The sequence below is a fragment of the Equus przewalskii genome, chromosome 25 (assembly GCF_037783145.1).
Source record: "Equus przewalskii isolate Varuska chromosome 25, EquPr2, whole genome shotgun sequence".
In the NCBI taxonomy this organism is placed as follows: Eukaryota; Metazoa; Chordata; class Mammalia; order Perissodactyla; family Equidae; genus Equus; species Equus przewalskii.
In genome coordinates, this window is record NC_091855.1 from 22,690,553 (window position 1) to 22,701,105 (window position 10,553).

Sequence of the window (10,553 nt, forward strand, 5' to 3'; positions counted from 1 at the left end):
AATAAATATGAACTATTATTTTTTCTATATGTTTGCTCATTCTTCTGAAACACTGAAGACCAGGTATAAAAATACATTGCTTGGGACACCACCCAGTCATCATTGATAGTCTGCCATTCAGTTTGGAATGAAGTTTATTGCTGGGACCAAACCCAAAATGAGTGAGTGTAGCCCAGCACAGTGTCAACTGGGGGAGCTTGCCTTTATTGTCTGAGTCACATCTGGATGCACAGAGCATCCTGGGGGCACTAAGCCTCTTTGAGGAATACTGAACATGCAGGAATAAGGCAAGAGTTGAACTCTGAGAAGGGTTGTTGGAATCCAAAGCCTGAATTCTAGAAAGTGGGAGTCTGGGTGGTCTCCCCAGGGCAGTCCTTCTGGGCGGGGGTGGAATTAACATGGGAAGGTCAGGCTACAAGGAGAGGGGTATAACCATCCTACAAATCACTGATTGCTGATACAGAGCCTGGAAGCCATCTCTTCTAGAACAATAAGCTGTGAGCGGTTGAGGGCAGTGGTGTGGGAAGCTGTGCCTGCAGCCTGGAACGGGCCAGCCTGAGGCTTGGGTTGTAACAAGCAATGAGCAAAGAGCTCAGTGTTTGGAAGCTTGTCACTATTCCTAGGACCTTCACTAGACCAAGGTGCCTCTCTGGGTCTTGCTTTTCTCACCTGTGAAATGGGAGAATAGATGGTCTCTTAGATACCTTCCATCACTGACATTCTGTGGCTGGGAGATGGTGGAGGAAGAAATAGTTTGCTTTTGGTGGCCTGCCCTTTCTGCATCTCACTGTTTCTCCCCCTTTCCACTCTCTCCGGGCCCCAGGGACATCCTTGCTGCTACCGGATAGTCTAGGACTCCAAAATGTGTGGTTGTCTCGGCCACTAGTACTGTGAATTTTTTTTTCCTTATCTGCCTCTCTCTGTCCATCCACAAGGATGAGCTTCTCATTTCTCCTTTTAATTTTCACTCATGACGATAGTGTCCTTAGGTCATTCATTCATTCCTGTATTCATTCGTTCACTTGGTGCCAGGCGCAGGGATAAGGGCAGAGGATACAGTGAGAGTGAAACACACATAGTCTTGTCCTTGTGGAGTGAGCATGATGGTGGAGGAGACCAATCTCGTGACAGGTGTAACGAGAAAGCAACCAGCTCTGTGGGGTCAGTTACTGGGGGGTGGGGTGGGGGGGGAACCCTAACCCTAACCTCCTAACCCTAACGAGTCTTCTGGACGTCAGGTACTGTTGTAGGGGCGGGGACTACAGCAGTGAATGGGACGAGGTGAGGGAGAGACAACATCGAACAAATCTATAACATCAAGTGAGGAGCGCAGAGCAGACAAGCCAACGGGGTTAGCTGAGTGATGTCTGGACCGCGAGGACGAAGGTGGGGATGCAGGGGAGGGAAACTTGAAAGACGAAAGGAGCCTGACCCGGACAGTTTATGGGCGGCGAGGCAGCCTCTCCCTGCGCTGGTACCGCGCCATCCTCCCCTCCTCGCCCGCCCCGGGGAGCTTCGAACTACCGCTTTTCTTGGCCACGATTCCTGGCCTCTTTGCAGGGGGTAAGAGCAGCCCCCCTCCCGTGAGAAATCTGCCTTGGAACTCTCTGCTTTCTTGTTGGCGGCAGCCTGGGGTTTTAGGAGTTGGGGAATGGCGCGAGGGGAGGAAGCTGGAGGTTGGCACGTCTTCCCGCTGGCGCTGCCACCTTCCATCCGCAACAGCTGGCACAGCCTCGGGCCTGATCATTAACCCAGGGAGGGGCCTGGATTGGAAGAATGGGCTGCTGGGCCCAAGCCAGCGCCGACACTGTATGTGTGTGTGTGTGTGTGTGTGTGTGTGTGTCCGCACTCACGCGCTCCTGCCACCCCATTCCTCCGTCGGTCTCACCCTGGGCAGGTGCCTGCAGGGGCCCGATCGCGCCGTCCCCTGTAGGGGGCCAGGGATCGGGGAGGCCTCCTCAGCCAGGACCAGGCTCCATCTGCCCTCCCCCAACCCAAGCCCTTGTGTTAACAAAGGAGGGTCGAGTATCCCAGCCGCGGGGGGAGTCGGGCCACCGCCGGTGTGTGCGCGATCACGGATCATCACAGCCGGCAGGGCGGCCGCAGCCGGGGCCTGGCCAGGGCCGAGGGCCGAGGGCCGGGGGTCGGGGGCGAGGGGTGCAGCCCAGAGCGCCCGCAGTGTTCGGCGCAGCGCCCCCACGCGGTCTCCCTGCTCCCGGCAGCTGGGGGCACCGTCCGGCGGTGGGGCGGTGGGGCGGTGGGGCGGTGGGGCGGTGGGGCGGTGGGGGGGTGGGGGGGGAGGCGTTCCGGATCCTCGGCTTGAGGCTCGGATTTATCATCGAAAACAACAACAGTGAATCAATTGACACCAGTCTCTCTGTTTGTGACATGTCGGGCCGGCTTCCTGATGACTGCAGAAATGAAGCGGCAGCAGGGTGGATGTAGACCTCTGGAGGCCCCGGCACTTGGACAATAAGTGAAAAAAAGACAAAGAAAGTTCTAACTGGTGGTGGTGGTGGTGGTGGTGGTGGTGGTAGTGGTGGTGTGGCTGCTTTGTGGCTGCCCAAGTCAGATTCCCAAACAGCCCTGGGGTGGGTGGGTCCCTCCTCCTCTCTATCCCTCTCTGGCTTCCTTGGGGCTGGGCTGGCAGGGGCCCCTGAACTTTTTAGTGTTGTTGCATTTTCCAAATAAAAGTATAGGACACCCAGTTAAATTTGAATTTCAGATAAGTGACCGATTTTTCAGTATAAATATGTCTCATGCATTATTTGAAAATTCATTATCTGAAATTCAATGAAATTTTTAAGTATAAGTATGTCTCAAATAATATATGGGGCATACTTATATTAAAAAGTCGGTCATTTATCTGAAATTTACCTGAAAGTCCTATTTAACTGGCATCCTGGATTTTATCTGGCAGCCCTACCTGACAGTTACCTCTCCTGGGGTCCATCATGTCCAGGGAGCCAGCAAGGGAGGACAGAGCCCTCAGGCCTTTTGTATCCTAACCCACCCCACTCCCAACATCCTAAGTGCTCCTTGAGCCGCTTCTGAGTTCAGGCTCTTGCTCAGAGGTGGTGGTGGGTGTCGAATTAGGAACCGGAAGACCTGAGCTCTGAGTCCCTGCCCTTCTGACACGGAGTTAGGCACAGTTAGCCTCTCTGAGATCAGTTTCCTCATCTTGAAATGGGCGTGAGAGCAGGTGGAAAACCCGCCAGGCGAACGTATGGCTGGCACATCATCCATCCTAGTACGTTCAGTCTGTGCATTTTAGAAAGCAGAGAGTGGGATTCTCAAACTCAGATGCCTATGGATGCTGGTGGAGGGTGGGGGCGGGGGGGAATGAGAGCAGTCCACCAAAGGGCATAATCTGTGGAGGGAGGTAGGGGTCAGCTGTGATCTGGTTCCAGCTGATTATTGCCACATGGTAAAGTGAGGTCAAATCTTTCAATTTTCCAAAACAATCTAGATATCTGGGTTTTCACGCAAACATATGATTAAAATATATTGCCAACTAATTCATCTTTTTCTTTAAACAACATTTTAAACACTGTGTAGCCCTAATGAACAAATAAAGGAAGCTAACAGTCACACGGTGCTTACCACGTGGCAGGTGTTATTCTAAGAGCTTCGTGAGGTAGATGTTGTTATGAATCCCGTCTTACAGAGGAAGGAATGGGGGCACAGAGAGGCCAAGAACAGATGCCATATTTGGCCTGAAGGCGGTCAGTTTGTCATCTTTGAAGACTGTTCCTTTCTGAGCTTGTCTGGCACTGGTTATACTGAGCGATACTGAGGGCAGCACAGCGGCTAAAATCACAAGCGCAGGAGTGAGAGAGTCGTGGGTTGAAGGCCCAGCCTCTTCATGCTCTTGCTAGCTGTGAGGTGGTGTGCTGGAAGCCTGGGGCCTCTGCTGGACTGGTTCTGATCTCAGAGGAGGCAACATAAATATCATGACAAATGGCTGGACTGGGGTCAGAAAATCTGAATTTGGGGTCTTTGCCTGAGCGCTCTTAGACAAGTTACTCAGCCACTCTGAGCCTCAGTGTTCTCATCCGTAAAATGGAGGAATTCAATATGATCTCAGAATGCTTCTTCCATCTCTAAAGTACTGTCTGTTCTTTGGCCCTCTTCCTCTCCTGGTCCTGGAGGTCAGAAGAGATAGAGGAAGCTGGAGTTGTACAGATCTCCTTTTTGGTTTCTGCCCACCTAGGATGTTAGCAGCTGATGAGATCGAATCTATCAGGGACATGTTGCTGAGCGATAGGGAGAGCCTTCGCCCATTTGTGAGGAGCAGAGAAGAGGAATGGTAGGTGAGAGCTCATGGCAAGAGAAGGGGAGGTGGGAGAGGAAGTGTGATGAACTTCGGGCACATAGCTGAGGTGCTCATGAGGGACATCAGCTCCTTGGGGTTTGCTCTGCGTCCTTTCCTTTGGGAAACTGTCCTCCAACACCTGTGTTTCAGGTGAGGCTGTTATCCATGGAGCTCTGCCTGTCCCTGCCCAGCAGTGGGGATATGACCCAAGCTGGGGATTATAAGTCATTTTCAGGGACCAGGATGGGTGGTGAGGGAGAGAGGGGCAGGCTCCTTTCTCTGGCTTCGCTGGCTGTGTGAGGGAGGTAAGCCTGGAACTGCTTACATCATCTTTGTTGCCACGTGGAGAGAGCCTGCCTGAAAATGGAGCAAACTGGAGGGGAAGCAAATAGAAACAGAAGGTCATAGTGACAGAATGTGAGCTCTTAGATGCAGCCATACCTAAAGCTAGCCCCATCCTTGGATTTCCCATTTATTTGTACCCACAAATTCCTTCTTTTGATTTTTCCAATTTGAGTTGGATTTCTATTGATTGCAGTTGACAGAGTCTTGGCAAATGTAGTGTCCAATAAATGTAGAAGCACTTCAGGATGGTATGTTAGATCCCTTCTACTCAAATTGGTCCAAGGATCAGCATGGGCATCCCCTGGGAGCTTGTTAGAAATGCAGAATCTCAGGCCCCTCCCAGACCTGTGGAATCAGAACCTGCATTTTAATGAGATCCCAGCGTGTTCACGTACACACTGAAGTTTGAGAAGTATTACTCGAGACCAGTGATTCTCAGCTCTAGCTACACACTTAAGGTCCCAATACCCAAGCCATGCTCCAGAGCAGTTAAATCAGAATCTCTGGAGGTGGGCCCTGGCATTTACAGTTTTCAAAGATCCTCAGGTGATAACAATGTATAGTCGAGGCTGAGAACAACTGCTCTCATGTGATTTTCTTGGTGGGAGCTGAAAAGTCTAATGCTTTGATTTAGCTCAGAGTAGAAGCCTGCTATGTGGAGGGCAGAGCAAAAGAAATCCTTGGTCATGGTGGGGATCCCTTAGGAATGCAATGGGAGCTGCCCCTGCTGGGCAGAGGAGCCAGACTGGGCTGTATCCCACAGGCCCCCCAAGAGGTGTTTTACCAATTCCTGGAATAATTTATTTTCCTACCACAGCAAAATATCTTCTTTTCCCCTGAATTCATAACCCAGGGCTATGTGAAAATCTCTTAAGCTTTTAAAAATTCAAGTCCATCTGACACAGGAACTTGAACATAAGCACAACCTGAATCCCAAACTGAACTCAAATATTATTTTTTTTATTGAACCATGAACTACCCCCAAAATATGTCATGGGTTTTCATTTTCCTTCTAAAAATCATTGTTGTGGTGAATCAATTCACTCTGGAACTAATCCAGATGCTTTCTAAAACCAGTCAACTGGAAGAAAATGAGGATATCGAAATATTCTCTGAATTGAACCTGAGCAAAATTCTTTGCATTGGAGACTTTGCTCCGACTCGTTGCGGTGGGAATCTGGCCTGTGGTCTCATGTTTCCAGTGGCTGGTCAGATGCTGTGTTCTCCCACCTTTCTATCTCTCTCTGCCTGAGGACGTTGCCAGGACCCATGGGGCACCTGTGACCAATTATGGATAGGTCCAGGTGGCATCATTAGGATGTTAGCAGGTGGCAGCGGTTGATGTGCATGGAGAAATGAATAAGACCGAGGCATCCTTCTAGGGAGAGGGAGAAGAGAGACAGGCAGGGGCTGCTTCGTGTTGTTCTTTATGGTTTTAACTGCTGGCAAAGAATGCTCTCCTGCTTGGAGCTCTGCTTGGGAGCAGGAAGAGGTGTGAGAAGGGCTGGGGAGAGAGCTGGAAGCTGGCCTTCCCCTGCTCACCATAGTCAGCAGCTCATTAGGGATTCTAATCAGGCAGAAATATTTTCCCTTCAGCTCATTACAAACTCTAACAAGGTCCCAGCTCCAGGTCGTGGCTGCTTTTCTCCTGCCGGGGATAACGACGAGCAGCTTGTTGGAGCCTTTGGTAACTCATTTGTTACAACCCGAGATGCACAGCAGCAGGAGGGCTCCGGGGTGGAGGAGGCGGAGGAGAGAGCCCGGCATGAGATGGAGGGGGAGTCCCCTTTGCAGAGGACAGGAAGGTAAAAATGCCCCATGCTTTGGGGAAGTCAAGCCCACACCCTAATACGCATGGACCTAGAACCTTCTGGGAATCTGGGCCCAGCTGTGTGTGTGAGATGCAGACCAGCTCCAGTTCTGTATGGGAACAGGTGCCATCATGACCACTTGCTGGCTGGGGACAAGGGCACGTTTTTAATCCTGTGGGTATAGTCCTCAGGACCTCTGCTTTGCATGTTTTCATGGCCCCAGAGGCCAGTGCTTGAACTTACTCAGCAACCTAAAAAATATTTGCATGCCATAATTTTCGAGCTCGAAACGTATCAATGGTTGCCTTAATCCCCTTGTCTTACATCTAAACTTCTTTACTTTTCTATCAAGGCTCTCCGCAAATTCTACTTAAACTAGCTGTATTTCAAATATTTCCTCCCTCCAAATGCTCTATTTGAGACTCTTGAGGGCCTGGTCTCTTTGGTATCTCATAAAAATTGTTAATTCTACCTTCTTGATTGTTCTTCCTTGATATTCAAGTTGTATCCATTCATCAAATCTTAACCAAAGCACTATGTTTCTTCTGTAAATCCTTTCATGATTATGCTAACTTTCCCTGGATGCCTACAGCATGGCTTAAAACACGGACCAGCCAACTGCAGCTTGTGGACCAAATCTGGCCCACCACCTATGTTTATAAATAAAGCTTCATGCGAACACAGCCATGCTCAATGTCTATTTATTTTCTGCGGCTGCTTTTACACTGCAACTGAAGAGTTGAGTAGTTGCAACAAAGACCATATGACCCTCACAGCCTAAAATATTTACTATCTGCCCCTCTGCAGAAAAAGTTTGCCTACCTCAGCTTAAGCTATAAAATTTATAACAAATTTATATTATGCCTCTTTAAATTCTTCCTAAAAAGCTTTCTCAGATTCTTCTTTTTTCCTCCTCTCCCTATCTGCTCTGCACCCTTCCCATCTTTTCCTGCTTTGAACTTCCATCACGTTTTACCTGTTTGTTTCTTGTGATGCTTTTCTCTTTCTAAAATTTTCCATAGTCACTTATTTAAGTGCCTATTTTGTGCAGTCCTCTAGTCTGTAACCCCTTTGAGGGCAGAATCTCTTCAGATCCATCTCTGCGTCCCTTCAGCTCTTAGCACAAGGGTTGAGTAAGTGGGGAAAGAACCTTGTTGGTTGCAAAGTCTGCCATGGCTCCTAAATGGCTCCCTGGAATTGCCATGAGGGACGTTACCATCTTCTGGATGTTCTGTGCAGGGGTATGACATCACGAAGAGCTGTGTTCCCTGGACTAAGGCTTTCTGATCCTGCCCTTGAATTGGGAGACAGATCCTCCTTCCTTAGCAGCGAGACCACCATTTCATGGAGGGAGGGAAGCCCTGCAATTTTGTGGATGAGTTATGGGATGCTATTGATCCTGGTTCATTTCCATCCCTCCCTTCTTCTTTAACAGGAGCCCATTTTATAGAATTCTGGATGAGGCCCGTCAATTCTATGGAGATATCCAAGGAAAAGAAAAGCTTCTTGTCTTTCAATCCTTGTTATACAAAATCACAATGAAATTGTGGTAGGCAGAATAATGGCTCCCAAAGATGTCAATGTCCTAATTCCCGAAAACTGTGACTACATTGCTTTAAAATGCAAATGGGAGTTTGAAGATATGATTAAGGTTAAGGACTTTGAGATGGGGAGATTATTTTGGATCTGATTGGATCCAATTTAATCACCTGAGTCCTTAAAAGTAGAATAGGGAGGCAGGAGAGTAGGTCAGAGAGATGTGACACGAGAAGGACTCAATCCCTTGTTGCTGGCTTTGAAGATGGAGGGTGGGGCCATGAGCCAAGGAGTAAGGGAAGCCTCCAGCAGCTGGAAGGGCAAGGAGCAGATTCTCCCCTCTAGCTTCCAGAAAGGAAGGCAGCCCTGACAGCACTTCATTTTTAACTCAGCGAGACCTATGTCAGACTTCTTCTCAGACTTCTTCTCTAGAGCAGTCAGATAATAAATTTGTGTTGTTTCAGACACTAAGTCTGTGCTAATTTGTTAAAGCAGCAGTAGAGAACTAGTACACATACCCTCCTTTTTTTAAAATCCTGGAATGGCTGACCCCTGCCACTGCCACCAAATGGTTCAGTGACTCAGAGAGCAGAGTGGGGATGTGGAGGCCAGATGGGCATTTGCCCATCCATTCCAGAAAAAAAAGCAGTGTTGTCCAGAGTCCTGGAGGTAAAGCTGGGCTGGTTGTCTTGGAAATCATGACCTTTGCCCCTAAGAACAAGTTAAATTGGGCAAATGTGAATGTCCTTTTGCTGGCAGTCTGTTTGGGGAAGGGATGGACTGGCCTTGTGTTTTTTTCTGTTGCTTTTGTATAAACTCCAGGGTTTTAGCACCAGCTGGTAGAACTCTGGTCCTCAGAGAATTAGGAAGCCCAAAGTTCAGGGCCTGGGGTGATTTCCCCTGGGCATTGCTTTGCTTACTAAAACAATTGGATGAACCCTGTATCAATTATCTATTGACATAGTAATGCTACATAAAAAACCACCCTCTAAACCTCACTGACTTAAAACAATAACTATTTATCATTGCTCACAGGTTTATGGATCGGCTGGCCAGCTCTGCTGATCCAGGCTGGGCTCAGCCAGGCTCAGCAGGGCTTGCTTATGCATCTGTGGTTAGTTGGCTGGTTGGCTGGAGGCTGATTGGTCTAGGATGACCTCAGCTGGGAAGACTTGGCCCTTCTCCACCTGCTCTCTCATCTTCCAGAAGGCTAGCTGATCTTGTTCTCGTGATGGAGGTGGAGAGAGAGAGAGAGAGGAGGAGGTGGGCACGGCCTCTTGAGGCCTAGGCTTGGAACCCATATGCTGTCACTCCTGCTGCTACAGTCTATTGGTTGAAGTAAGTTACAAGGCAGCCTAGAGTCAAAGAACAGGGAAATAGACAAATAGACTCAACCCCTTGATGAGAAGAACTATCAAGTCACATTGCAAATGATATGTGCAGGGTGCAGAATTAGGGCCATTTTTGCCGTCAATCTGCCACAAACTTTCTGAGAAGGGAAAAATGCCCTTGATCCCAAATAGCCCCTGAAGGCTGAAACGATCAAGGCCACTGCCCACAACTGGGTCTTCTCCGTCTGTGGGAGCCATCAGAGCCTCCAGATCCTTTCTCCTCTTTACTACCTGCCCCCTCACTCCCCATAAGAAAGCCGTAATTCTCCATATGAGTTACCAGCCGCCAGCTCCTCCCTCCTCTTTCTCTCTGCTCTGAGCCTGAGGGATGTCGTGGGCGACCAGCCGACTTGATGAATGCCGCTTCTGTAAACCTTCCTCTGGCCTCTGTCGCAGCATCAGCGTGAAATGAACTTGCTAATACTCCAAGAGCCACAAACCTTTTCCTCTTCCCCAACATGACGCATCGAATCGATCTGGCTGGGTGAACCATGACAAACCCCACAGAAAAAAGCATCAGCAAATTTAAAGCCTCGTTTGAGGTCTCGATTCACCATAAACCAAGTTGCAGGTAGCAGGCATTGACACTTCTTCCACTGCAGTTGATACTGGGATTTATCGACGTGCCGGAAGATGTTGATATTGACCAAGACTGAGTTCTAAATGAAAAGGCCCATGGCAGTATATCTTTATTGCTCAAGTAATCCGAGGACTTGCTATTCCTTCCTTGTCCCACTCAATAATGTTGCAGAAATTCTTTTAGAGCGGAGAGACCATCACTTAGACACAATAAGATGCTCTTTCTCCACAAGCCTCCTGAAATGGGAATGGAGGTACAAGCAGTGTGTTGAGAACACGACCAAAGTGTTGTAAAATCTACTCATGCCCAAACCTGACACTCTAAGACCTTTAACTTTTTAGAGATCCAGCTCTCTCCTCTTGGAAAAGCCCAGAAAAAACACACGAGCATGGCACCTGCTCGTGAACAGTGTCTACTTCCCTTTCCCCTCTGTCCTCAGCCTTGGCTACCTCCAACACAGGCTAATGAATCCCAGTCCCAGGGGACACTATGATGTCACCCGTTAGAGCTGGCCCTTGACAGTGAAATTAATGTGACATTTGGTTCTTGTTAATTTCAAGGCCCACTAGGAACAC